At 46.7% G+C, this 27,732-nt stretch overlaps 2 long non-coding RNA genes across 3 annotated transcripts; one reads left to right on the top strand and one right to left on the bottom strand.

Moving 5' to 3' along the window:
* Positions 1-5,299: 5,299 nt before the first annotated feature.
* On the bottom strand, positions 5,300-20,966 carry LOC308579905. Its single transcript, XR_014004624.1, has 4 exons — positions 20,863-20,966; positions 14,921-15,109; positions 11,703-14,014; positions 5,300-6,526 (listed from the first exon to the last, which is right to left on the bottom strand). It is a non-coding gene; the product is annotated as an uncharacterized lncRNA (long non-coding RNA).
* Positions 16,383-27,732, top strand: LOC308579893. Of its 2 annotated transcripts, none has more exons than XR_014004606.1 (3): positions 16,383-17,513; positions 17,546-27,196; positions 27,227-27,732. It is a non-coding gene; the product is annotated as an uncharacterized lncRNA (long non-coding RNA). The 2 variants fall into 2 exon arrangements; XR_014004607.1 differs by having other exon boundaries at positions 17,546-23,672; positions 26,547-27,732.

Consider the following 27,732-nt stretch of genomic DNA (forward strand, 5'->3'; position numbering starts at 1 on the left):
GAACATAAATGGCAGCTAGAGACTTCCAAGCACCCCTCTGGTGCTGAAAGAGTTAACCTGGCACCCACCCCAGTTCTCTACCAGGGAGTAGCTCGGTTAATTGGGCAGGCCTCTCTTGTGCGATCCATCACCGAAGGGGAAACACGGGACGGACGGGGGTAATAACAACAAAGTCTCTGCTAATTTGGGAAAATTGCTCTGATTTGGGAAAATTGCAGTGTTTTCCCCCAGGTGATTGACGAGCTTTGGAAAAGGGAGGCTTTTGGGCCCAGTGCCTGTTCGTGTGGCACTCACTGCTGGCTTCGCTCTGCTGCCTCTCCGTGCTCAGAGTTGGCAGGGGCGAGGCAGAGCCACTCGGAAGCCAAGGAGACGTTGACATCACTTTTTCTTTCTTTCCCAGAACGGGCTCCCTCCCTCCCAAGGCCTGGGGTGCTTCTCCTCAGCCCTTGGTTAAGAGCATCCTATCTCTGGCTTCAGACCTGCTCTGAAAATCAAACATCCTTCCCTGAGATGTCAGGAGCTTGCTATTTGGAGAGACTGGAAGGGAACCAGGCCTGTTTAGTCTGAGGGAACAGCTTCCCCGCCATTGATCCATGGCCAAGTCTTTGCCACTGACATCCTGGCTGGCTTTGGCATGGCTGCAGTCCCAATGCATATACACACTCTTCAAAATCCCCACCTCCTCCTCCCTCTTCTACAGTTTCTAAGCAGACTCTTCCATAATTCTAACAGCCTGTCTCTTCCAAGCGTAGAATACAGACCCTCCAAGGGTCCCTGTTTTCCAGGGACAGTCCCACATTTCCAGAAGTCGTCCCAGTTTCTGATTCGATCCCAGAATGTCCTGCTTCTCCTTAGCTTGTCCCTATTTTCATCGGAGAAATGTTGGAGGGTATGGAGTTATGTGACCCATGAGCCAAGGAGATAAGTACACAACCTTTAGAACAGTGTTTCCCAACCACTGTTCCACGGCACACTAGTGTGCCGCGAGATGTTGCCTGGTGTGCCGCGGGAAAAATTAAAAAATTCGATTTATTTTTTTTAAAGTCAAATTTTCGATTGGGGCGCCGTCACTAGATGACCCCTGGGGTTCCCTCCCTCCCTCCCGCTCTGCGCCTCCCTCCTCCTCCGGGGAGGCCCTTCCTGGCTCTCGGCCAAGGCTTGGCGGCTGCCACTCACTCACTCGCTCGCCCACCCGTCCCTCCATCCCTGCACCCGGCCTCTCCCCCTCCGTCCCCGGCGCGGGGGCTGCCGGGATCCGTAGTCCCCTCGCCCTTGGGCTCCGCGCCCGCGCGGGGTGCGCGAACTACGTTTCCCAGCGTGGCCTGGCGGGCCGGGTGTTTTGTTTGAAGCGCTCTTCTCCCGGCCATGGAATGAGCGCAGCAGCGGCGGCCGGGCGGGCAGGGGCTCTTCCGCGCAGACCCCGCGCAGCCTGCCTGCGCCCCCGCGGAGATCGGGCGGCAGGATGGAGCCCGGGGATCCCCGCGGAGGCGGAGCGGCGGAGGCGGAGGCTGCCCCCCAGGTAGGGCTGCGTCGGGGGTTTTTTATTTTTGCAATGCTGCATCCGCGCCGGAGGGGACGCATTGGACCGCGGGGAGACCCCTTGGCGGGCGTGCAAGGCAATGCATGCGTGCAGGCGTTGCATGGAGTGCAGTGCAATGCAATGGCAACGCGGCGCCCTGCATGCATGCATGCAACTTCCACCGGCGCTCCGGACTTGGCAGGTGAGGGGGGTCCCCAGTGGGCGGCAGAGAGAGCCGGGAGGGCGAAGGGGAGCCGGGGGGAGCAGCGCTGCTCCCCGAGCCGAGCCCGGGGGGAAACTTCGGCGTCGTTGCGCCGGGTGTTGGAAGCGGAGGCTGGCGGGGGCCCCTCACCTGCAAAACCTGGTCGCCTCTCATATATTTCGTGCATTGCATTCATCGCCCGCTTTCTCCTCCAAGGAGCTCCCGGGGGCGCGCGTGGTTCTCCCCGTGTTATCCTTGCAACAACAGCCCTGCGAGGTGGGTCAGGCGAGTGGCCCAAGGGAGCACCCAGGGATTGTCCTGGCCAGGTGGGGTGATTTGAACCCTGCTCTCTGCCCGGTCTTCGTCCTCATTTAGCCCCCACATGTGCATGACTGTGCATGACTGAGGTTTTCCCCCCTCGTCTTGGCTATGGTGTGAGTCTGTCCTGTTAATTAATGGGGTTCTGCCTTCGGAGAAGATGAGCCAGCCCTCAAGGAGGTGATTATGTAATTTGCTAGCAATTCATGTCCCTCCCGGCGTGACGCTGCGTGCTGACGTCACGGGGCTGTAATGGTGGTGTGCCTCGAGATTTTTTTCATGAAACAAGTGTGCCTTTGCCCAAAAAAGGTTGGGAAACTGCTTTAGAAGACATCTGAAGGCAGCCCTGTATAGGAAAGTTTTTTAAAATGTTTTATTATCTTTATAAATACAGTAGATCCTCGGTTTTCAAGTGTCTCAGAAGCCATACGATTCGGAAAGCCAAAAACCCGGAAGTGAATGCTTCCATTTTCAAACGCATCTCAGAAGTCAAACGGCTTCTGAGGGATGTTTCTCCATTTTCTCAATGGAATTTGCCAACCGCCCATTGCGCCTCAGTGGTTGAACATTTCAGAAGTCGAACGGTATTCTGGAACGGATTATGTTCAGCAACCGAGGTTCCACTATGTTGGAAGCTGCCCAGAATGGCTAGGACAATTATTATTATGGAATAGGATGTCCCTATTTTCATTGGAGAAAAGTCACAGGGTATGAGAATATATGGAAGACTGGCTTTTCAGGCCCAGCATTTCAGATTTCACTCAGGAATAGAACTGCGATGTCACACGCAGCAAAGTTCAAGGGCCAGACCTTTGGCTACATTCAAATGGTGAAGAAGCTGTCGCTTTTAGGAGTATCTTTCTGATACTGTGTTGTCTGCCTCAAGGGCAATTCAACAAGAATTCCACTCTTTTATAATTCTTTATTGATTTAAAAATTTACATATCTATACATATACATATCTAAATTTTCATTCTCTGCATAATTTTCTTTTTCTTCATACGATTCAGCAGGAATTCCAGTTAGGTCAGGAAAGTTTGGCCAGAATGAGAATGGTGTTAGTGGGTGTACGTCAGTCCCCAGTTCAAATCTCACCTCAGCCATGAGTTCATTGGATAGCCTTGGACAAGTGATTCTCAGCCCCAGTCTTATACATCTGCAATATGGGGATAACAATACCGCCCTACTTTATCCCCAACCTGGAACCCACCAGGGGGACCCATATTTTAATGTTTTTACCATAAATTTGCATGGTGGTAATGGTGCCATTGCAACCCACTTCAGACCAGGCCACAACTTGGTAGACTCACTAACTGAAGGCCAATGCCCCTCCTTTATGGAACTGCTACCAGGGTTTCTGAGGTAATGCAGTTGGCTGAGATAATGTCTGTGAAGCGTGGTAAATAATTCCCTGTTAAAATACCAGCACTAGCACTTAGGAAGCTATCTGGTACTATCTGTCTATTTAGGCTAGTGTGGTCTACTTGGACAGGCAGTGTATCTCCAGGGTTCTCCGGCAGAAGGTCTTTCACATCACCCCTTCCCTGATCTGTTTAACTGAAGAGTCTGAACCTGGAAAATACTGCATAGAAACCATGTATTCATTCATTGAGCTATTCTTCCTCCCTACAAAGGTGTGTACACACACAGAGAGAGACAGACAGACAGACACACCCACACACCCCTTGGGCAGGCCTTGTCTAGGATTGGAATCCAATACTTATTTCAGCCTAAGTGAGACTCTATAAGCTAGACCCAACATGTGGGTACCACACTATGATTCACATGGATAGCACAGACCCCTTAGACACCCCAAGACCCCTTCCTCCTTTGGAAACAAAAAAAGGGTTTTTGAGTGTGTGTTTTCAGGTGTGTGTTTTCTGTTGCTTGGTTGGGTTAGCAATTTCTGTTTTGGGGTTCCTGCTCTTATAGCTGTGTTTTATTGGTGATATGGGGAGAGGCTATAGATGTTCCACCGGGGTTTTTTTAGGAGGGGGATTTCTCTGCATTGTCCATTGCTTTTCTTTTTTTGTGAAAATGGGCATTTTGTGGTGGCCACAACAGATCTCTAGATGTGCCCCATGCCCCCTAAAAAAGTGGCGGACCCCTAGAGCCTAGACCAGCAAGGCAGGAAAGCTGTTGTAGGGGTGGGGCTACCCCTTTTAGAAGCCAATCTGAGGTCTAGTTTGCATGAACAGCAGCTGAGGTGGGAAATTTTCTCTGGTGACTTCATACTTCTCCATGAAAAACAAAACAAAACTCCTCTCTTTGGAAAACTAGCACATTCTCCTGTTGCTTTTGTTCAATGGAGGACCATTCAGTCATGTTACCCTCCCCTAACTTGCAGTCTAAGGTCCAGGAAAAGTTTCACCACCTCATCTGTTTTTCATGTGAACTGCAGCTCCCATGGTGCTGGAGAGGGTGGGGAAGTGAACTCCTGGCTGGGGGAAAGTACGAACTGGAACCGCCAGAAAAGCAGTGGAGTAAAACTGAAGGAAGACTCGACCTTAGTCCAGGATTCCAAGAACTGAGCAAAATCTTGGCGGTCTCTGAAGGGAGGCTCCTAGCCTAAGCATGGGCCACAGCAGGGGGGGGGAAGGTATTATTAATCCATTTGAACATTGCTGTACTATCTTTCCAACCCTCACAGCGGCTTACAAAAATAAACAGTGAAAGCACAGTACAAAACCAAGAACAGAAAACAAAAGAAATGCAGTGATCTTCTGAAAAGGCTACTGTGATTGCGAGATTGCCTTACCCCCGTATATTGCCCACTTAACAGCCACATAATACCCATTCCACGTTTGTAATAAATTGTAGCACTGCTCATATTTTGGAATCCCATGCCTATCGGCAGTACCCTTTCCAGCCCCTGATAAAAACATTTTTGTCTAGACAAGCCTACCCAGAAGGCTGAAATGTGTTTCAATCCATTTTTAGCTTATTGTTTATTTTATTTTTAATTATTTTTTTAAAAAATTGGAATATTTGAAATAGTAGCTTTTACCATTTTTAACTGAAAATTTTATTGTTCCCCCCCCCTTTTAGTAAACTACTTTGAAGTTGTTTTAACAAGCAGGCATATATACATTTTATGAAATATATATATATATTTTAAAAAATAAAGTTATGCCAATTATAGAGGATCTGTTTTAATTCTGCTGCATCAGATTTTTACTGAGACATCATGAAACAGCAAATAATGTCTGTGTGTGGTTTCTCATTTTCTACCTGGGGTGGGGGGTGGGGATCACAACCTGGGGGGGTTGCGGGAGATAAATTACAATAGGAAGTGATGTGAAATGACATTCAAATTTCCAAAGTTGGTTACTGCTGGGATCTGTTTTTTATTTCATGCAAGGTATAAACATGAAACAGAGCCTAATTATAAGTTGGGGTGGGCATGAAATCAGCAAGGGGGCTAATACATGGGAGAAGCTATATTCTCTTCAGTGGAAAACAAGGTGGAGAGGTATCCCAAATAAACTTGCTAAATATCCCATTAATCTTTTGAAAATACACTTAGGGAATATATAGTGGAACACCATTAAGTATGTATATTATCCATGGCAGAACATTCATCTTAACTGCCCCAAATACTAAATTTACAGTAGGTAGCGCCCATCTTTCCAAATCGCTGGAAAAATCCTTCAGCACCCTAATTAAATTCCTTTTAATCATTTGAGAAATCTCTCTCAGAACCAAAATACCTAGATACGTTATGCCCTCTGGGCACAAATAAAATTGCCTTTGGGTGTATATAGTCGATGGTCTACCATAAGCCCACTGGCATTAATTCAGAGTTCAACCAATCAGTTTTATACCCTGAAATTCTACCAAAACCGTTCTTTCTTTTCTTCCTTCTTCTCCTCCTTTCTCCTTTCCTTTCCGTTCATTTATAATCCCCTCCCCCACACCCTTTGTTAAAACTGGAAATAAAAAATACTTTTTTTAAAAAAGGGAGGAATATTTGGGTACTGGAGGAGAAGGTGGCAAGTCTCAGAGGCTCATCATCTTTCGATTACCATCTTCACCTCTGTGTAGAAAGGCTTCTTCCCTTTGTCGCTGGACTTTCCTGTCCCCTTCTCTGCTCCTCTCATCTGTCCTTTTGAGCTCCTACTCCAACGGCGAATGGAATTATCTTTCTCAACAACTTGGCTGTCCTAATTTTTGCAGGGGTGGGGGTGGTTAGAGGTGGCAGGATGCCTTGAGCATCAATTCTCATACAGGGAACGGCAGAGACGATGGGATAGAAAATCGGGAATGGCGTCAGATGCAGGCTGCAGGATGCCCTTGGCTGCTCCTGGCCAAATCCAGTGGGCAGACCAGTCTCCCAGAAATGAAACGGCATGACAAAAATATGAGGGGGTAGAGGGGGAGCAGCTCTCCCCAAAATTAGTCAAGGCAGGTCATTTATGTTTGACCTGCAGCTGGTCATCAATTAAAGCTGCAAAATCTATGTTGAGAAGCGGCTCTTCCTCTTCCTCCTAAGGGAAACAGGAGAACAGCAACTGATAAGAAGAAAATGAAGAAAGTGAAATAGGTGGGCCATCTGAACATGTTTAAGTACATCAGTCTGTGTTTTCATCTTTGCTGCTTTCCCTCTTCCTATCCAGGTATCGCCATCCATCTACTGATCCGTCTCTGTTTCCATTTGTCCATCTGTCAGGAACTAATTGGGTCTGCATTTCCTCATTCAGACCAGATCCTTCTGCGTAGCCAAGGCTTCCTCTCACGCTTCCTTTCAGCTTTCCAAAGGATTTATTGCTTGGTGTGTTCTCAGCGAGAGAAATGCAGAGCCTTGATCCTGTTTAAATGCTACGTCCTCTTAACTGTTTTTTTGTTGACCTATATGGCCATGCATTCCTTAGTAATAAATAGCATTCTGCACATGCACAGAGGCACTCACCCCACCTTTATATGTAAAATGGTTCCTGGGATGGTCTCTTTTAAACGCTGATTAAATTGAATTGTGGTTTGAAAAGTGCAGGAATTTACCTATTGTAAAAGGCTGGATGCTGGCGCTTCAGTTAATCAGTTTGTTTATTAGGATTCTTAGGACACTTCCATGCTTGGAGCAGGCAGTACAAATCCCAAACAGCCTTTGTTTTGCATGTGATCTATACTTGGGGTAAGAAGGTGACGTCTTCTGATCGATGACCTCAGCCAGAAAATCTCCCCATCTTGTCAGTTCAGCAAAATCTCAGGATACCATAAAACATACAATGAGAGTATCCAACATAGGCAGCCAACTACAAGCCCCAAAATTGCGTGAGTATAGTTATGATATCTCAATGGACAAAAGCATACAAACAAGTAAAACAACATACAACAGAAAGAAATGGTTAATAGCCTGTTTTGACTTTATCAAGTTTGTCCAGGCTAGCCTACTTCCTTGGGAAGAGACTTTTCAGATTAATCTTCATAGGGAAATATGCCAGATTATTCCTCCCACTTGTCCGTGAATGTCAAGATTTGGTCTTATTATAAAACTGTTTCTCTGTAAACATAACTTGTAGTTGCAGCATATCCCATTCCAAACAATAATAAACAACAAGCAGACTAAAAAAAAAAACCTTCTTACTGCAGCTGAAGATTGGATATATGATAGCCTGGGCAAACGTAGCCATATTATGTATTTGCATGGTTTTGAAAACATCACAGTTATATCCACAGAATTCTTGGGGCTTGTCGTTGGTTGCTTGTGCAGGTCAGCAGATTCCCCACCCCAATAAAAGCTTCTTTGAATGTATAACACAGACCGGATAGGACGTATCTTAAGGAAGAGATACTCTCAAGCTGGAATCATGGGCAATTTACCAGGAATCAGATTGTGAGTGTGTACCTGCAGGCAGAATCTGGAGCCCCCAGCAAACAAAAAAAGTCTGCTCTTTGGACCCAATAAGGGCAGAAGACCAGGCTCCTAGTATTTGCACATGGCTTGGCAAATGTGGAGGTAAAGGTACCCCTGCCTGTACGGGCCAGTCTTGTCAGACTCTAGGGTTGTGTGCTCATCTCACTTAAGAGGCCGGGGGCCAGCGCTGTCCGGAGACACTTCCGGGTCACGTGGTCAGTGTGACGAAGCTGCTCCGGCAAACCGGCACCAGCGCAGCACACGGAACGCCGTTTACCTTCCCGCTATAAAGCGGTTCCTATTTATCTACTTGCACTTAAGAGTGCTTTTGAACTGCTAGGTGGGCAGGAGCTGGGACCGAATGACGGGAGCTCACCCCGCCGCGGGGATTCGAACCGCCGACCATACGATCGGCAAGTCCTAGGCACTGAGGTTTTACCCACAGCGCCACCCGCGTCCCTTACACGGGCTCCCTTGCTCCCTTACTCTGAGGCCGCCTCAGCTCCTGGCAACCAGCACCCCCCTGGCCAGCCCCAGAGGCACCATTCGCCTGAGGAGCATGTAGCCAGGGCTGCTGCAACAAACATCTGTGCAAGCCCTTGGCAGGCATAGACGGGCATCAGAGAGGGCATCAGAGGAGGGAATGAAGGAAGGAAAGAGGGACAGAGGCTGGTGTTGCCTGCAGCACTCCTGAACATCATTCAAGGCACCCCAGGGTGCCACAGCACACTGGTTGAAAACCACTGTTCTACTGGATCAGTTCTATGCGGAGAATGGTCTACACTGTAAGAACATAAGAGCAGCCTTGTTGGATCAGGCCAAAGGCCCAACTAGTCCAGAATTAAGTTCTTAGAGCAGCCAGCTAGATACCTACAAGCAGGAACTGCATGCAACAGTATTCTCCTCTTACAGTGGAAACAGAACATAACCATCAGGGTTAGTAGCCGATGAAAGTCTTATCCTCCAGGGGTGGTCCATGGTGGTAGATATCCAGGTATTCTGCAGTAGACTGATGCATGGGCATAGCCGGGGTTTATTTTAGGGGGGCAGGACACCCACCTCTCCTGTTCCAGAACCAACGTAATTGGTCAGTTCGCAGAAGCAACACCCATCGCTCATTCGGGTTGCCAGTTGCATCACTAGAATGCGCCACAACATCATCCAAGTGACCTCAGCAAGCATTTCCATTCCAAATATTCTGATTATTTCTATTAGTATTTTAATTTATTTACTTGATTGGGGGCAGTTGCCCCCCTGCCCACACCCATAGATCAATGAGGGGCTCTGACTCCCATTTGCTTAACAGCAACAACAAAAACTGCTTTAACCATCTAAATGAGGCTGTTGTGATGAAGAAAGCTGATTAGGAATGGACTTTTATGAAAGCTCAGTTCAGTTCTTGCTTTGAAAATGAACCCCTAGGCTCAGGATGTGCTCAGAGGCAGCCTGTTCCTTGAAACCAGCTGTCCTCAGCTACAAGGCAAGACTAAGGCAACTGGAGTTTGGGAAATGGATGAGATATTATGGGGAAATGTTATAACATTCTGAAGAGCATGGGCAATGGGGATAGAGATATACGAAAAATTGTATACAGTACTGCCTATCCATAGAAAATATCAAGGCAGAATACAAACAGAACGTAAACTACATAAGAACAATACAAATATTGTATTCCTTTCTTATAATATTAGAAATGGGAAGAAAAAGTCATCCAACGAAGTTGATGATCTGGATGAAAGGAATTAATGTTTCATACAATGCATAACCAACTTATGGAATTTTTCATCACAAGAAACAGTGATAGTGGCTGCTATCTCTGAAGAGGGTGTGTGTATGTTTAAATGAAGAATTAGAGACAAAGTCATGGGTCTACCAACATCTACTAGCCATGACAGCTATATTTGTTTGTTCCACTGTCAAAAATTGAAACCCTTCCGTTTTCAAAAACTTCCAGGGCAAAGAACAGTGTTTGAGATGTTTGAAATGCTTAAATGCTAATTAGCAAATGAAAAACATAATGAAACCAATATTCTGCATAATGAAAACCAAGATTTTGGGCCAACCTGTTGAACAGATTTTGGCCAGCCTGTTGAGTAAGCTGCCTCCTAAAATAATCAGAATATATAATAGCTAGGACTTCATTACCTATTGACTGATTTTCAAATGTTTATGCCACCCAGAAAACAAGTGAAGGCCAAAAAGATGCTGGTTGACAACTCCCTTCTCCAATTCATGAAGCCAGTACCTGGAGGCTCACTTTAGCAAGGCTTCTACTTAATTCCAAAAACGAATGGATAACTTCAGTGTCAAGGTGGCCTCAGTCATAAAAAAAATACATTTACCTATAAATAAACCTCATAAACCCTAAGACAGACCAGAGAAAACAACTAGCAATGTTGAGAAGGTAAGGAGACACTGGTTACCTCTTTATTGCACTTCAGACATGCTACATAATTCAGCCACAAAGTTTAACAAGCCTTGGCCAAAATGCACATAACTAAGTTCAGAAAAGGATGAGACGAATTCACAAAGGGCAAGAATAACAATGCTAGCTAGCTATGAGGCAAAGTCAGCCCCTAAAATACGGTACTTGCAGAGCAAGCAACCCTCTGGAAGACATAATCTAAGCAGCCTTTCTCAACCTGTGGGTCCCCAGATGTTGTTGAACTACAACTCCCATCACCCCTAGCTAGCAAGGCCAGAGCTCAGGGATGATGGGAGTAGTGGTCCAACAACATCTGGGGACCCACAGGTTGAGAACTGCTGAAAGGGGTCCCCTCAGTTCTGGACACTGGGAAAGACCCCCAAGTCTTTGTGTGAACTCATGAGTGTGCCTCAGAATTAGGGAATTGTGGAGCACACATACACTACAATTGTCAGGGCAAAGCACAATACAGTATCAAATTCAGGATGACTCAGACACTGAAGTCTTAAGACTCAGTTCCGTTTCCAGGTTTTTTCTTATTCTTTGCAAAAGCGCTCTTGGATGTTTATTGGTATAAGTAAACACAGCGAGTGTTTTCACACAAGGCACAAAAAGAGCAGTTGACCCTTTCACTCTTTTCTATGAATATGATGAGGAAGAGAAAGTGAAAGAAACTTGAAACCTGAAAGCACATGCCAGCCAACAAAAGTTTTCATATTTGCATTATGGATATGGGAAATAGAAACAAACGAAGTCCTCTTTTAGGTTCATCATGGGACTCTTAATCTCAGGGCAATGGGTGTGAACCACAGGTTGGGCAAAAAGATTCCTGCATCTCAGGGGGTTGAATAGGATTGCGGCCCTCGTGATCCCTTCCAATTCTACGATTGCATGCCTCTATGATCAAGGCTGAAGGCAACTTCTGCAATGTCAGGGATGCACTTCCCAGCCTCGCCGCTAGATTATGAGCATTGCTACCAGCCAAGAAGGGACACGGGTGGCACTGTGGGTTAAACTACAGAGCCTAGGACTTGCCGATCAGAAGGTTGGCAGTTCGAATCCCCGCAACAGGGTGAGCTCCCATTGCTCGGTCTCTGCTCCTGCCAACCTAGCAGTTCGAAAGCACGTCAACGTGCAAGTACATAAATAGGTACCGCTCTGGCGGGAAGGTAAACGGCGTCTCCATGCGCTGCTCTGGTTCGCCAGAAGCAGCTTAGTCATGCTGGCCACGACCCAGAAGCTGTACGCTGGCTCCTTCGGCCAATAAAGCGAGATGAGCGCCGCAACCCCAGAGTCGGTCACGACTGGACCTAATGGTCAGGGGTCCCTTTACCTTTACCAGCCAAGAAGGACACATTTCCTGAGATGAGGGAAGTTACCGTACTTTAATCAGCAACCATGAGTTCCCAAGCGGCATGGTCCTTGTGCAACTTCTTGTTCAAGGATGGCTGGGAGAACTTGCACAAGTAGGAGGCGGAATAGTGCCTGAATTAGAATGAAGACAACCCATTTTATTATGGCACACCCTTTTGCAAACTACAGCATCAATGTAATCCTCAGTCTCAGGTATGTACTGTATATGCACATGGTTTCCATGGTATAGAAGGAAAGCACATGAAATCACCACCACCCTGTCGAAACTAAGCAGGTCTGGGTCTTGTCAGTGCATGCATGGGTGGCCACCTTTGGCTCCTTGATAGAAGATAAGGCAAATATAAAAGTAAGTAAATAAAATAAAATTGGGAAAAAATTGTTGTAAGGGGTGTGGAATTGTGGTCCTAGGGAAATTAAATGCACAGAGTACAGATAGTGAGCGACTCAATTGGAGCTGGAATGTATGCAAGATAAGCAGAGTAACCCTTTGCAAAAGCAATGATAGTTCAGCCCTGAGAGGGAACAATAAAAAGATTACTTGGCTAATACACTCTGTAGATGTACATTTCCTCAGGCTTCTGGATCCTGCCACTGTCGGGAGATACAATACAGGGCTTAGTGGACTTGACTCAGTGCAGCTGCTCTTTTACTCTTACCGGTAACAGCCCCCCACCCCAATAGAAACAATAAATAAAGGTGAGGGTGGGGTTTGCCAAACAGGATCTATTTAATTGCTTTTAAGATTCATTTCAATGCAAATAATTTGGGCAGGGCCAGACCTAAAGAACATTTGCCCAACCCAAGGATTGCAACATTATCATAGCCGTGGATGGAAATCGAGAATGACAAAACAGAGCAAATAAAATGAGACAAAACTGGTTACCCAGTTGGAACTACTCCCCCTTCAAAGGTCCCTTGGCATGGATAAACAGCATAAAGACAGAGAAGCAAATTATCAAGTTTTTAAAAGGTGTTCCTTTTCAATAACCCAACTCAGTTTTCTTTATTTTAAATAAGCAGCTAACTCAAAAGGGTTCTTCTCTTACTTGCAAAATTGCAAGCATCTGAGTACATTTATATCTTCCTGTTACTACTCCAGTTGGTTGACTTTGCTATATGTTTTCCCCCTTAAGGGTCAACCATTAATACGATCCTGAAATACAGACTCACTCGAAGATTCTGTTGAAGTTAAAGTGCCTTGTGTCAAGGGCTGTGACGCTCCCATCATCCATAGCAAGCTGTATGCCATGATATTGACAGCCAGGAGGCATACAGTGATGCACTCTGTATCCCTATACCACAATGTGCTTCAGTTGGTAGCATTGGCAAGTTTGCAATCTTCTACTTGGGCCGCGTGTACATTTTCAGTGACACACAATGTAGCGACACACAGGAACTTTCTGGGGAAATATTTCAAATTCTGAAGAGCGAGCATCAAATATTTAGGGTCCGGCCCTGTACAGAACCGAGGAAATATTTAAATACTTAGGCACCGTCAGCCAACAGTTAAGCCCTTGAGTGACAAAGTGTCTGGAATGGTTTCCCCAGTCCTGACGCTTCCAGTGCTTAATTTCTAAAATGAGAGACAGCTGCTGTGTGGATTTTAGAATGCACAGTCAATTATATGTAGCATGTGCATCTCACACATATAGGCAACGGCGATACACCCTGTAGCAGATGTTAAGCAAGTACAGCCAGAGACGCAGCCCAAGACATTGTGGTGCCTGAGGCAGAAAATCTAAACCGCCACCCCCACTGGTGAAAGATAAAATAAAACAAACATAGCCATTGACAGTTTGCTGCCCTTTAATGATACCCAAAACTCTGCTCTCTGAGGAAAGCCACTGTACCCTGCCTAATAGTGTGACTAGGTACAGCCACCCTCCCTAGACTGTGTGAATGAGCATCGAGTGTGAATGTCTCGTACTGATGAATACTACTCTGATGTAAGACGACTAGCTAAACAGTGCCATGACCCAGTTTCCTTGCGCCGTAAAATAACTGCTTTCTGAAGTTTATGGTTGATTTCCTCACATGTGGCCCGGATTTGCTGCCAGGGTGGAATCAGAACTGGCTTTACCCAGGAGAAAATCTGAACTCCCAAGGAACTATTACCCCAAGAGAATTTATGTAAAGGCTATGATAACATTTACATGAGCAGATTTAAGGCACTTGTGGCCCCACATTTGCTTACTTGGGGGACGGCAATATTGAGTCAATTTCACCCTGTCATCGACTTCAGATTTTGTTCTCTCTGCCATACTGAAGAGTTGCATACAGGAAGTAGGTCTTTGCATGGCTGGGAGAATGGCTTCAGGCCTTCTGGGGGTAATTAAAGAGCAAAACCAAGGCTGATGAACTGTGGATTGCTTGGAATGTTTCTATATATTCTAGTAGCAGTCCCTTCTTTGAGAAGGGGTTTTTGATTGCACACAAAAAATAATTCTGTATCCGCATACACCTCAAAATCTAATCTGGTTAGATGTTCAAAACAGAAGATATGAAGATCTTATTTCCCTACCAGTTTTAATAACACACACTCTCTCTCTCTCTCTCTCTGTGTGTGTTTGTTACTAAAAAATAAATCAGCCCTTGAACTTTAAGTGAATTAAGGATTAAAAAAAACCCCCAACGCTGACACATTTAATTGTAGGGTGTTTTTTTCATGATATGATCTTATTTTGCCTGAATTCTGAAATATCACCACAAAATTAAATGGTGAATTTGAAAGTTGCTATTTTTTTTAATGAGATGTTTAAATCTGACATTTCAAAAAAAAATTGGACGATTATTGATTATGTAATATCTAAAGGCCAGGTGATCCTTTATAAATTATCATAGTGGCAATTAATGGGTTTACATGGCTGTGAAAAGGCAAGCTGCTTGTCATAGAAGCAGGATGGCTTCAAACACATTGGGACTGGGGTGAGGGGGGTTGGGGGATGTACTATAGAACAAGTTCCCAAGAATTCAGTGGCACATACTCCTGATTAAATATGCTGAGGTTCATGTTGCTAAATTAAAGTGGAATGGCAATAGCTCAGTGGTAGAGCTTGCATGCAGAATGTCACATGTTCACTCCAGGTAAAACTAGGAGACCACTGTCAGACATCCTGGAGAGCTGCTGCCAGTCCGTGTAGAATATATTGAGATAGATGAATTAATAGTCTGGCTTGTTATAAGGAAGCTTCCTAAAATTCAAAACAGCAAAATTACCTCGACACTCACCACAAGCGCGAGTCCTATGTATTCTAGAATTCTGTCTCCTGCGGACATGCAAATTGCAGGCTTTCATTCAGTAGTCAAAGAAAACACTACATTAAATCAATGCTGCTCTTTCTGAAAAGGATTTCGGAGTACATCACTGTACTTCAGATGAATTCCCACAAAACCTCCCCTTTTAAAGTTTTCGCTGTTCTGTAAAAGGAAAAAAAAAAACTTCACCGAATGCCGTATTTTCCAGATGACACCTGGGTTCAGGCATTATCCATTTGTTTCCTATAATTATTCCTTGCCTAAAAGCAAAACAACAAATAGACGTTGCAGCACAATCCTAGAGGCGTCTAAGCAGGAGGAGTCCCCATTGACTTCAGGGGAACTTACTCTTAGGACTTGCAGCCTTAAAACCATTAACAGATTTCATTGTCCTAGTTACACATACACATACACATACACATACACATACACATATACACTCTCTCTCTCTCTCTCTCTCTCTCTCTCTCTCTCTCTCTCCCCCAGAACGGACGGATAGATTAAATTAGAAATGTTAACAACTCTCTTAAGTTGTTATTTTCCCGAATGGGCTTGATTTTGAGCTGACATCACCTTTCAAAACACAAGAGAAAGAGGCAGCGCGTGTGCTTTCCTGCTTTCGGTTCCTAACCGGGGGTGGCGTGGGGTGGGGAGAGTGGGGAGTTCATGTTCAGTCGAGGTCCGGAAGGTCACCGTGGGGAGCGCCGCTACAAAGGCGCGCCGAGTTCAGCGCCTATTACGTTCTGCATAACCTGGCGGTGTGGCCTCTTCCCCCCCCTTTTTTTCTTTTAAGAGACATATTTGAAATATCAATCATATGCCTTTCCTTGAAATGGCCCTTGTTTAAACGGTCACAGATTGGAAGGCCTGTTCAAACATTATTGCCCTAGACAGACAGACAGCCTAATAGCTCCTTGGATGAGTTGAGTTTGAAAGGCCAGTATAAATATAGCGAGAGGGGAGAGAGATTTTTTTTTCCAGGCCCCCGCCCGCAGCAAGGGCATCCCCCAGCGCAAGCCGGAATTTCTGGAGCAAAAAAATAAATAAATGCACACCCAAAGGCAAGAGCTCTGGCCTCCGATTGGCTCAGGAGCCTCCAACAGCTGGGCCTCCTTCCCCACCCCTCCCCCGCACCCTCCTCTCCTTTATCAGATTGGAGAGATCCTCCCTCTCCGCAAACAAAGAACGAGAGTCATTCAAGCGAGACGAGGCGTCCCGCTGATTGGCCGAGAGCTGCTAGGCGCGACTGCGGGGATTTAAGGTGGACGAGCGCCTTTGGGACCCCCCCCATTGGAAAATCGCGGGGGGGGGCTGGCTTGTTTTGCAGCGAAAGGAAACTGAGCCGGGAAAGAGGAGCTGCAAGAGCTTATCCCGGTTGCTAGCCAGTCTGGCTTTGACTACGGTGGAGGGGGGGGGGAAGTGTGTTGTTGGGGGGGGAGGGTGAACAAGGCCGCCCCTCCTTAAGAGAGGCACGGCGGAGAAGTTCCCATTGATTAAAGCTGCGAGGGGTGGGGGAAGGGCAGGCTGTAGCGGTTCTTCCCAGCAAAACTGCCTTTCTTCCCCTCCCCCCCTCTTCCTCTCCCTCCCTCCCTCCTTTCTCCCGCCCCGGGCGCTCCTCTCTCCCAGCTCCGCCGCCGCCGCTTCTCTCCTTTCGTTCTCCCTGGGGGTGAGACCTGAAGCAGAGCCGGGCAGCGAAGCCTCTCGGGCAGCCTCGGCTGCAGCAGAGCGTTATTTATCGCGGCCGGCTTGCATGCACCGCGGCCGCCTCCATGCAAAGCCTTCTCTGCAAAAGCAGGCATGCACAGCCGGAGCTGTGTGTGTGTGCAAACGCGAGGAGGGGTGGCTGCAGCAGCAGGAGAGCCGGAGGGGAGGAAAGGGAGAGTTGGGGGCAGGATCGGATTCTGCAAAGAAGAAAGAAGCGGCTGCTGCAAGGCACAGCCCGGCGACGGAGCAGGCAGCTCTGGCAGGAAAGCGCCGCTTGCAATAACTTTTTATTTTTTGCTGGAAGCAGCAGCAGCAGATCGCCGATCGAGCAAGAAGCGGGGGCAATCGCCTTCGATCCTGGAGGGGACTGCTCTCTCCCGGATGCACCGGGACCGTGCCCTCTCCAGCTGGGAAGATGCAAATCCGCTGGTCTGGGGGGGGGGGCGAAACAAATGCGTCTGGTCTGCTGTCGTGGGGGGGAGGTTGTGCTTTGCAAAGCTTGGGGGGAAAAGGATCCGAGTGGAGGAATCGAGACAGCAGGCAGGCGAAGCGGCTGATCTCTGCGGCGCTCCGGTCTCCAGCGACGAACTGCAGGCAGAGCCATGGCGAGCCGGAGACCCGGATGTACGTGCGAAAGCCCAGGGACTGCGAAGACACGTGGTGACGGGGAAACGGGAGAGGGATCGCCTGTAATGAGATGCTGCTTCCTCCTCCCAGCTGAGCTTGTAAAATATTTTGGCCGGAGGCGAGATCCCAACCAGGAAGCAAGTCTCCCCCGCTTCAGGGTTGCAGAGAAAATCCGCGTTGAATTTTAATGTTTCATTGGGGGAAGGGGTGCGTGCGTATAAGTGTGTGTGTGTGTGTGTGTGTGTGTGTGTGTGTGTGTGTGTGGAGAAAAGGGCAGGAGGGGAAAAAAGGAAACACTGGGGAGGTTGCTCCCCACCCCCAATCTCTCTCTCTCTGTGTGTTAATAACTCATTGGGGGAAAAGGGACTGGCTCTCTGGATTTGCAGGTATGTGGTTTTATTTATTTCCCGCCTCCCATATTATTTCCCCACCTCCCGTGATTGTGGACAATTCGCCCCATTCCCTTCATCCCAATACCTTATTTAAAACAGAATAACATCCAATAAAGAGACAATATAGATATATATATATGCTGGATCTGATTGTTTCGAATACTTGGGAAATGGAACGCGCAAAATACCATTGTACTGGAGCGAAAATAAAACATTTTATTAAAAAAAATATCAATCAGTTAATTAAATCCGTGTTAGGATTGTATTCAAATGCAAAACAGGCCCAAAATGGAAATGCAGGATTATAACAGTTACATATCGCCTAAAATGTAATAAGAAATTCTAAGTGTATTAAAATTAGGGTGGTTTTACATATACAGTATTGTAAGTTTATTTTTAAAAGAGTGGGTCTTGGGGAAAACTAGGCGTTTGATTTCTGAACGTTAGAAACACTGGTGATAATTCACTTTCGTAAAGGGGTGGGGGGATTCCCTAATGCTAACTGGCACGTGACATAATTTCCCACAGTAATACCAGTAACATTATTTCCAATAATACTGTATTAATAACTTATAAATAAACGGTAATATTTGGACCATTGTGGACTTTCATTTGAACTTTTTCTTTTTTTCCTTTACTCAAAGTCGTCCCGTCCCCCCCAGAAACAGTTAGAGGCGATTAGGTCAGAAACTAGTAAATGTTCAAATATTTCGGCTGGCATTTTAATTTAAATCTAGGCTTCGGGCAGGTGGAACCATTTTTGTCAGGGTTTGGCGGTTGTTAATGTAAAAGGAAAATAATTGTATTAAATACGAAATTGCAGGAAAAGATGAAAAATCTGCCCCCTTAAATTGAACAAAAAACAACCCTATTTACATGCAAGAGGCCCGGCAGATTCTAAACAACCTAAATTTTCTAAATTTAAAGGAAGTAGATCTGAGGCCGAAAACAAAATGGATGGCTAAAATGAAGAAAAGTTAATTTTTGTTCGTAATAACAAATACGAACAAGGAAGCGGGGATTTTTATGAACGCTCATCCCCTTTTTTATTTTAAGGATTCAGAATTTCAATTGCAGAAAATAGGCTCGCCAGTTCCCTTTGAAAACTGCCCATGACGTTATTATTTGTTTCCAAGTTATCATGAATAAAAACGTTAATGGTTTGTGGAACAATGGATCTATAATACACAAATACCACAGCCAGTATTACCATTGTATTTCCCAGGCGTTTTAAAAAGGCTTTCCTTCCCAAAGGCGTGGGAAATTTTGCTCTAGTTATATTCCAGTTTGTAATGAACAAATATTCTAAATGAACTAGAGCGCTGGTGTGTTGGGGGTGGGGGGTGGTCGTTTTTGGTAATATAAAACCTGAATCCACTAGAACTTTAAAACAAATTAAAAATTAAAAGATATTTATATACAATATTTTAGCGAGACACGCATTAAATATATTGTGCATCTGGAGTTTCGAAGAGCCCAATTCTGAATACCTAAAACATTTTTTCCTTTATTAATTAAAACACCTTCTAAAAAACAATATCGATTTAACTGGCGAGAGGGGAAGCCAGGAAAAACACAACACTATTTTTGTAGTAGATTTCTTTGCAAGATTTCCCACCTATGCAATTCTTTCTATTTTACTTTATGGGTGCCTTAAACTTCATTTCCAAACTTTCTCCAGCGTTTAAAAGTATTCCTATATTTAGAGAATATAATTAAGATCCAATCTTATCTGCCACATGGCTTTTTTTGAGGGGGGTTATATTAAGGTTGGAATTCTTAGTCCTATTTAATTTTTAGTAGATGCTGTGGAAATCCTTGTGATTTGCTTCCGAGTAAACGTAGGTAGTCTCGAACTGTAAATCCTATTTAAAAGGGAAAAAAATCAGTTTTTCTCTTTGATAAAATGTACTGAGCCAGAATGAAAATGGAGCTGAACGTTCTCTTCGTTTTGTTCAAATAACCCACCATTTGAGTCTTTCCCCCCCTCCCCACCTCAAAAGATTAAGTGGTGCTAATATTGAACATCTCGCTTTTGCCCCTGTATTGCTGCATCGAAATCGCCACTATTCTGGAGTTTTACAGTGGAATTAAACTTTGCCGTGCAAATGTTTTTATTTTAATTAGAAAAGAGGGGTTCGGAGCTAGACCCTTTGCTTCCATTCCTTTATTTATAGGTACTTGTTTTGCAAAATGTTTCCATTTTGAATATCCTTTGCTAAACCAAATCTTTGCACCCTCGCCCTGGCTAGTGTGGTTTCTTCCCCTTTACGCATATTTATTATACTGAGCTTAACATCTTAAACTCGCGGGTCCTCGGCTCTATCTTTCGTCGTCCCCTCCGCGCCCAATCCTTCCCCTCTCGAGTTAAGATATATATTTTTTTATAAATTGATTTCCCCCTCCCGCGATTTATATATTGTACAGGGCTTGTGTCGAGAAGCCCTTGTTAATATTCTTTAGCTGGGATTGGGGCGTTCAGGTTTGCAGCGCTGGGAAGGGGGGGGGGGGAAACCCGGAGATTTTGCAGAGTTCATATTGCCTCTTTCTCCCTCCCTGCTTATCCCCCACCCCTTTTCCCCTCTTTTAAGACTTGAGTTGAAAGTGGCAGGGGGAAAAAATAATTAGATGGAAATAAAAGATTAGACTAGGAAATCGGGCAGGGCTTTAGGAGGATATAACACTAGGGACATAAGCCACACATTAATAAATCTTTCTCCCAAGATCTGACAAAAGCTGCATCCTACAGATTTCTCTCCCTCTCCTCCCCCCCCCTTTCCACCCACTTCTCCCTTTAATAACTAAAACTTTGCATCTGCTTTAGAGTTATTTTTGCCCCAGTGCCTCGAAGCTGCCAGGTACTCGGAGGTTAATTTCACTGTGTGCGTTTGTAAATTTATTTGGAAAGATAAATGTAATCGGTGGATGGTGGGGTTTTTTGGGGGGTGGGGATGGGATTTCTTTTCTTTCTTCCGGGAAAGAAGAGTTCTTTGAACCAGGAGAAAGCCCAGGCGCCAGATCGTATTCTCCTCCCCTCCCCACACTTCCAAAATTTTAATTTTGATGGGTTCATTCTCTTTCGCTCCCCCACTTTCCCTCCCCAGTTGCTCTGATATACTCATAAGACCTCTCTGCGTTTTAAGGAATACGGGGCATTTTCGTTCGGGGTTTTTAACATATCGTGACTGTCACCTCTCAATCCAGCTAACTCGATCCATTTTCAAAGGGTCCCCTTTCTTGTCTATTGAATTTCCTTCCACGATCGGGTCGTTATAGATTTCTAACCGCGTGCGTGTTGGTCGAACCCCGGCTCTGGGTTCTTGCTGCCTTTGTTTAAGATATATAGGAGATATTTTTAAAGGTCCAAATTAATCACAGAACCCCAGTTGCAAAGGGCTGGAATAATTTTGTGTGTCTTTATTCTTTCCTGTGTTGTTGTTGCCAGTTTATGACCTTTTCATGCTGTTAAAAGGGACGTCTTGCCACATTTAATTTTGGTTCCAATGAGATATGGAAAAAGGGGAGCCCGGCGTTTTGAAGTAATTTGATAAGCCATCAAGTAGCAAATCCGAATGGGGAGGAGGGAGAGGAGGTGGGGGAGAAATTGGGGGGGGACTTGACTGCTCCAGGTAGAGTTTTCTTTATAACCTGAATTTACAATGAAAGCATTCTCCTTTATGGATATAATAGATTAGATTTCACAACTTAATTCAGCGGAATGGTCGCGTTTAAGGATCTCCGACTGATTTTATTACACTGAGCCAAATTGGATGTTTGTGCTTTTAAAAGGGAAACGGTTGTGACATGAAGATATATAATTTTTAAAGTAAGAAAAAAAATACGATGGTGGGGGCAGGGGGGAAAAATTATCTAGGGGCCTGGGAAAGCCAGGAAGGACACAAACGATTCAAATGTAGTTTCTGGAGGCCAAGAGTTGGAAAGAGAGGGGGGATCTGCAACAAACAATAAAAATCCAGCAAGTGAAATGAAAGGGACGAGGCTCCTTCCGAGGCAGGCGTGAAACCGACCAGATCTATAGGGTCATCTCGTCGTCGCTTCGGCTCCAGACTGATTACACTTGGGAAGCCGTGTGTTGTCTATTTACAATAAAATAAAAACAGTTTGGGGAAGTACATGAGGGGGTAGTTGCTTTATTTAAATTTTAAGGAAACCGCCACCTTTATTCCTTGGTTACCGTTGACTTGTAACTGGAGAGATTAATAAGAGATAATAGCCGTTGCTTCCGCGACACATTTGCGTTTGGTAAAAGCAACAAACGGAGCTCTCCTTTCGTTGCCTTCCATCGGGAGCTGAGCATCGGGCCAGGGGTAGTAGGGGAAGCTTCCACGGCGGAGAAATTTGGAAAGACAGAACTAGGGCGCAAATTTATGATGGGGCAAGGAAGGCGCGGGGGTGGGTGGGATTTTTCTCGGTGGATCTATTCGAGCCCTTGGGGAGGAAGACAAAAGCAGAGGGAACCTTTTTTTTTTAAAAAAAAAAAAGGCGGACGGGAGAGGGAGTTGTTTAAGATTCTAATCTTAATTTAAGGGCCCTTTCCTCTTGCAACGCAAGCCCCAAATCGCACATTTTAAGAAATGGGTGTCCAATTTTATATGCATACACACGCACTTTTTACGCTCCACGGACTCTCTTGTAAAACCGTTCAATTCGCCATCCGCCTCCGAACCGATTCTTTAATATTGACAGTAATTGTGCGTCTATATAAATGCACGTCTATAAATGCGAGATGCACAATTTGTGTTATCACAGACCTGTCCTCGTCCCTATGCACACAAAGAACCGGGGTGGGGGAGCAGTTTCCCCCCTTAACGGTTCCTTTTTCCAGAGCTTCCTTTGTAAACAAAGGGCTGGACTCGGAGGAGGTAGATATGATGGAGTCGCCTCTCCCCGGCTCTCGGTTGAACCAGTTCGCAGCAGATCCAAGGACCGATGTGGCGGCGGCGGCGGCGGCTTTGGTGTAAGCGGAGGAGCCGAGCCGCAACGCAGAGATCTTACGGCAGCGAGGAGAGAGGAAGCAGGGCGTCCTGTTGGGAGCCGGCGAGGCGGGGAGAGAGAGCTTGGCCGGCGTTTTCTGGATCCGGCACATTTCCAGCTTCGGTGGGCTGCCAGAAGCTTCCGGCGAGCCGGGCAGAGTGCGCGGGTTGCGCAGGTCCGCGCTGCTTGCCTGCCTGCCTCTCCCCGGTGCCGTCGGGAGGACGCGGGTTTTTCTCTCGGTTCCCTCTTCGGAGCTCCAAGGATCTCCGGCTTCTTGCGCTTCCAGAAAGCGGCCGAGAGCCGAGAGCCGCCGCCGGAATGGGCGAGGGCGCGCCGGCTCTTAGACCTACCTCTGCATCTCGAAGGCCTGGGCCTGGTTCGCGCGTCCCCGCGGGCAACAAACCCGCGCAAAGCGGAGCCAGGACCCCGCTCTTGGCTGGCAGCAGGATCCAGGATCGCGCCTCCACGATTAAAGAAGTGCTAGGGAGAAGAGACCCCAAATTTAGCCAACGACGAGGAGTCGAAGTCTCCTCTAAAGCACACACTTTAAAAGCGCGCAGGCGGAGCGGGCTCCACGCTGAATCCGCGCGGCTTCCCCGTTACGTGTCGGTGCATTTGCGCCGCGTATTATGCAGAGACCTTTCCCTACAGGCAGGGTGGGATTCCCCCCCCCCCCCGGTGTTTCCAAGTCCCTTTAATTTCAGTGGGAGAGTGAAGTTTGGGAGCAGGAGAGCGCTCTGCGCCGAAGCAATCCTGGCTGTTAGGGGAGTGAGATCCCACAGTTTGCAAACTGCAAACCGAACCAACCAACTCCGCATTGTATTGCATTGAGGGCTGGAGTCGCCACCGGGCGCTGCCTCGTGTGTTTATCGGTTTACCCCAAGTGGACTGTGTGGACGCACCCCCTGTTCTTTCTTAGATTCCCACGAAGAGAGCGAATTCAACATCTGGCAAAGAATGACGCCGACGGAGATCAGAGGGAACTTGATGCAATCTTACCTAATCAGGTATTTTACAATGGATCTAGGGAAACAGCGCTGGGGCCTTGTCTCTCTCCTCCCCCCACCCCCATATCTCAAGCATATATTGATACCTACTGGGCAACAGCTAAGTCGCATTGCTTACATAAAGGCGGTGCTACCTGCCTAGAAGGCTAATATTTTAACGCCAGCTCCTTCGGAGCTTCCAGGAGCTTGCACGGCGAGTTTCTTCTGTTCAAAGAAATCTCTTCTCTGTAGAGCAAGGGGAGGGGGAGAGACCCCCCCCCTCAATGCACCCTGCCTAACGCATCACAGACTCGTAGATTACACACTACCTTTCAAAATATTTTTTGAACACCAAAAAAGCGCCTGAATCTCTCACTATCTCCTCCCACCTTTTAATGATTCCCTCGCTAAGGATCTGTAGAGAGCCTGGCATGTGCGCATAGGTGGAAGGTTTGGATTTTTTATTTTTTTGCAGTTTGAATTTATAGTTGCTTTAAATCAAAATATGTGACGCACAGATTCGGTGGGATCTGTGGGAGCGCGCAGGGAGAGAGGAGGGCGGGGACGCCTGGATTTCCGCGGGGGCGATGTTTCCTAGTGCCTTTTGTGCTGAGCCCGAAGGTGCTGCGTGGGTCCCGTCTCTCTCCGGACTCCTAGATCTCTCTGGATTTTGCCTCCCTTTGTAGCTGCAATGAGGCCCAAAGGCAGGAGGAACGCGCCTTTCCCTTGTTCCAATCTGCTGGGTGGGCTCCCTGTTCTGCGGGAAACCTGAAGGTGAGCCAAGGCAGTCCTTGGCACCCTAGACAGGGGAGCTCCATCCACGCAGACCCTTCTCCCTCCTTTACCATGCTCCCAAATTCCCGTCTCCTGGATTCTGCGTCCATCTACCTTCTGGCGCCAGCTCCTTCCACCAGGCTCTGCGTCTCCTACTCCTGAGCGCATCTCCACCTCTACAAAGTTGCCCTTTTCTTCCGGGCCTCAGCATCTCAACCTTCCCCCCGCAGCGATGGCTGGTCGCTGCTGTGTCTCCCTCATCCTTTGGCTCAGTGCAGATTTGGCTTGCTGGGGCGACTTGGGGGCGGCACGAAGGCCTGAAAGCTCGGCCAGGACGTGTCCATTCTGGTGCGCCCGAGCACGAAAAGGCAGGAGGTTTCGCTGGCCGGAGCAGCGGAAGGGGGCAACCTCAGTTCTAGATCTTCAGCATCTTTGGCTTTGGCCAAACAATCGCCCCCGACCCCACGAAAGCCGGGTGGAGGGGCCAGATCCTGAGCTGAGAAGGCCCACTCCAAACACACAAAGGAAACGGGGAGAACCACCCTCATTCTCCTCCTGCAGGAGTCCCCTCAAGCCCCCCCCCCCCATGGCCCTCGTGATAGCTCTACGGAAGTGTGAGTTTAAAAAAATTGTTCTTGACAGCGTCAGGCTGCCTTGTGCCCAAGTCCTTGCTCCTTCTCTCTCCTTCCTTGCTTTGTTGAGGGAAAGATGCAAGGGAGAAACAATCTCTTGTCTCAGTAAAATCAGAGCTGTCCATTCTTTCCATAGGAAAGCCTCCCTTGCCTATACCTCCTCTCCCTCCCCCAAGTTGAGAAAGCCAAGATGATATGCCTAGTCTGCAGGATAGATATACATAAACTAATAATGCACAATGTTTAAGAGGTTCCACTGGCTTTGGGGAGAGCCTTGTTCGGTAATCTTTGAAGATGCAATTTACAAATGTATCCTGAATGAGCACAAGGATTCTCATCTTGATATCTCAATCTCCCAGGCATATATTACATTACAATGTCGTTTGCATTTCTCCTTTGAAAATGGGTGTGGGGTTGACCAGGTGTTCCAACTTCAAAGAGGGAATTGGATCATCTGTGTAAGTACACAAACACACCCACACCCCACGTTGCACTGGATCTCCATTGTGCTCTGCCTCTTTTCTAGCCTCTTCTATTCCTCCCAACTAAATGGCCATAGTCTATTGGGTTGTGTATTGCCGCTGTTTGAACATGAAACTCAGAACTGTGACCTGAATATGTGTACCAAATTGCCTTATGGAACAGATAGCACATGATGATAGACAAAGTGATGCATGGGGGTGCTTGCCTAATTGCCTCCTGTTTAATTGAATCATTTGTGGGCCTCCATATAGGAGCAGACTTCAAAGCATACAAAGTTGTCTTGTAGCCAAAACCCGTGGAAACAGTGGGATGGATGTAGTGGTATTGCTCATTGGTGGTAAGGCTTCTGGTAGCAGAACAGGGAGAGAAGCCATGGGCGTAGCCCCACAAATCAAGTAAATCAATAAAAATACTTAACAAACTGAGGTTCTGCACCTCCTAACATAAAGCCAGCGCCCCTGGCATAAATCCTGGCTGTGCCCATGTCAGAAGCACGGTTTGTTTGTTTTTTTGCCATGGCAGCCCCCATGACCCCCTAAATTTGCTCAAGAGGGGCCCCACCCTCTAGAGTAGCTTTAGGGTTATGTAATCTGCAAAGGTGGCGCTGTGGTCTAAACCACAGAGCCTAGGGCTTGCCGATCAGAAGGTTGGCGGTTCGAATCCCTGCAACGAGGTGAATTCCCGTTGCTTGGCCCCTGCTCCTGCCAACCTAGCAGTTCAAAAGCACGAAGTGCAAGTAGATAAATAGGTACCGCTCTGGCGGGAAGGTAAACGGCGTTTCTGTGTGCTGCTCTGGTTCGCCAGAAGCAGCTTAGTCATGCTGGCCACATGACCCAGAAGCTGTGTGCGGACAAACCGGCTCCCTCGGCCTATAGAGCTAGATGAGCGCCGCAACCTCAGAGTCGTCCGCGACTGGGCCTAATGGTCAGGGGTCCCTTTCCCTTTACTAATCTGCAAGGGGGAGAGGCAATAACTGCCAACATTTTCTTCCCTCCCTGTGCTGCAGGTGGGAGCTTTACTGTCACACTGAGCAACACTTCTGAATGCAGCCGCACGATGCTTCTACAGGGCAGCTCTGGAGAATGCATTTTAAGCATGGCAGCTATGCAAGACCAGCTTCATAGCATATTGAGAGGTGCATTGGGTTCAAATCCTGGCTCATTTATTGACTCGCTTAGATGTTCTTGAGCAAGCCATCTGCCAACTTCTCCACCTGTACAGCAGGGATTGTGCTGACCCACATTGCAGGGTCCTTGTGAGGATGAACACGCCCTTGACACATTAAGAAGCGGATTTACACCACAGTCAGAAAAAAAAGCATACCGAACAGGATCTTGAGTACAGGCTAGTAAAGTCTAAAAAAATTTGTGTCTAGGGCAGAATTGTAAAAGAAAGAAAGAAATGTGGGAAGGAAATGATGCCCTCAGCAAGCCACGGCGCGATCACAGCAAACAAGGGGAACAGACAAATATTATACACTTACCCTGCAATTTTAAATCTTAAGCGCATTGCACTTAAATAGCATTTATATGTTTATAATATAAACCTCACAGCAAAAGGCTTTTTGGCAGGAGACAGACAATTGTTTTTGAGAGAGCTGAAAGTGGTTTGAGGAAGGGTTTCCCATACTGTACATCCACGTGTGTGTGTGTGTGTGTGTGTGTGTGTGTGTGTGTGTGTGAACAGGCTATCTCCCCACCCCCACCCAAGGGGTCACCTCGGGTCAAGCAGGTTTGGCAGGTTTTTGGCACAGGATAAAAACCTGACAAACCTTTTCCTTACAGGCAAAAGTGGGATAGCTGCACACCTCACAAGCAACAACGATCCCTCCTGCAACACTTTGGAAAATGCTTGTCTCCAGTCTTAGTATGTAGTGCATTATGAAGTTCAACTTTATATACCGGGTATATGCTGGCACTAGCAAAAAAATACCCCCAATGGATTTCTATGGGACTACCCCAAAGGATGTATTTTTAATGACTGCAGTTTTAGGCTTCTGTTCTGAGTCTCTGAAACCAGTGAGCAAAACGGTGAGCATATCCTGAATGTCCCTCATCACCACCCCCGCTCCATCTTTATCGCACAAGCCTAAAAGGCAACCCTTGAATCTAGATGGTTTCTTCCAGCAGATTGATACCTACCTTCCATGTATTCTTTTCAGTGCCTGCTGAAGACATTATTATTTAGACAGA

This window comes from Podarcis bocagei, assembly GCF_964188305.1.
Source record: "Podarcis bocagei genome assembly, chromosome: 2".
In the NCBI taxonomy this organism is placed as follows: Eukaryota; Metazoa; Chordata; class Lepidosauria; order Squamata; family Lacertidae; genus Podarcis; species Podarcis bocagei.